At 42.5% G+C, this 1,768-nt stretch overlaps 1 pseudogene; it reads right to left on the bottom strand.

Moving 5' to 3' along the window:
• Positions 1-677: 677 nt before the first annotated feature.
• On the bottom strand, positions 678-1,175 carry LOC105524314 (annotated as a pseudogene).
• Positions 1,176-1,768: the final 593 nt, after the last annotated feature.

Raw genomic sequence — 1,768 nt, forward strand, 5'->3', positions numbered from 1 at the left:
CAAAAAATATTTTTATTGACTGTGTAGTATACTTTTACATGTTCCATATTTTGCCTCATCATATGACAATGGTTCTGTGTAACTTTATAGAGAAAGAATAGAGAGACAATTCAATCTTCCTTCTAGGATGGTCAATTGAATTTTTAAAAAATGAAGTTAAGATGCTCAAAAACTTGACTTCATACAGACGTGTGCTTTTTTTAGAACCCACAGATTTATGACCTATAAAAACACATTCTGATCAATTCTCCATTGTATAATTTCCCCCCCCCAAAAATATATGATACACTGATCACTGTATATGTTACATTATCAAATATTCCCAATAAGGGAGATTTTCCATTTTGATTAGGTGTTGGATTAGGTGTTGATGAGAACCAATTCTCTGCTTGTAATTTTACATGTCTGACAAATAGAAAAATCTTTCATAGATCAGCTTCTGGATCGGAATACTTCAACCCTCATTGTTTTTTGTTATTTAGCTTTTATTTCATAATCATAAATTTAATTCTGCAATCCAGCTGGGCATGGAAAGGAACAAGGAAAACATGGAACCCAAAGGGAACTGCAGCTAGAGCACAAAGATTCTAGGATACTGCGAGCAAGAGGGGTGGAGGACTGTTCTTCTGAACTACGGAAGGAATGGTCTGGTGGTTAAGATAAAATACAGGTCAAATTTATTCGAGTTGTCCACTGTCAGCAATGGTGATCTTCTTGCTGGTCTTGCCATTCCCAGACCTAAAGTGCTCCATGGCTTCCACAATATTCATGCCTTCTTTCATCTTGCCAGAGACCACATGCTTGCCACCCAACCACTCAGTCTTGGCAGCACAGATGACATACTGGGAACCATTTGTGTTGGGTCCAGCATTTGCCATAGACAAGGTGCCAGGACCTATATGTTTTAGGATGAAGCTCTTGTCATCAAATTTCTCCCCGTAGATGGACTTGCCACCAGTGCCATTATGGCATAAGAAGTCACCACCCTGACACATAAACCCTGGATTAATTCTGTGAAAGCAGGAACCCTTATAACCAAATCCTTTTTCTCCAGTGCTCACAGCATGAAAGTTTTCTGCTGCCTTTGGAAACTTGTATGCAAACAGCTCAAAGGAGACATGACCCAAGGGCTCGCTGTTGATGGCGGCGTCGAAGAACACAGTGGGGTTGACCATGACTGGTAGTACAGGGTTCACAGCAGAGGTGGCATCTGCAAATCCTTCAACCCTTATTTGTTCCCACTTCCCATGTAAGTCCAGTGGCAAGTGTCACAGGACAAGCTCATTTGATTTTACAATATCTGCTGCCTTTGGAAACTTGTATGCAAACAGCTCAAAGGAGACATGACCCAAGGGCTCGCTGTTGACGGCGGCGTCGAAGAACACAGTGGGGTTGACCATGACTGGTAGTACAGGGTTCACAGCAGAGGTGGCATCTGCAAATCCTTCAACCCTTATTTGTTCCCACTTCCCATGTAAGTCCAGTGGCAAGTGTCACAGGACAAGCTCATTTGATTTTACAATATCTGCTGCCTTTGGAAACTTGTATGCAAACAGCTCAAAGGAGACATGACCCAAGGGCTCGCTGTTGACGGCGGCGTCGAAGAACACAGTGGGGTTGACCATGACTGGTAGTACAGGGTTCACAGCAGAGGTGGCATCTGCAAATCCTTCAACCCTTATTTGTTCCCACTTCCCATGTAAGTCCAGTGGCAAGTGTCACAGGACAAGCTCATTTGATTTTACAATATCTGCTGCCTTTGGAAACT

This window comes from Colobus angolensis, unplaced genomic scaffold (assembly GCF_000951035.1).
Source record: "Colobus angolensis palliatus isolate OR3802 unplaced genomic scaffold, Cang.pa_1.0 Scaffold4989, whole genome shotgun sequence".
Classification (NCBI taxonomy): domain Eukaryota; kingdom Metazoa; phylum Chordata; class Mammalia; order Primates; family Cercopithecidae; genus Colobus; species Colobus angolensis.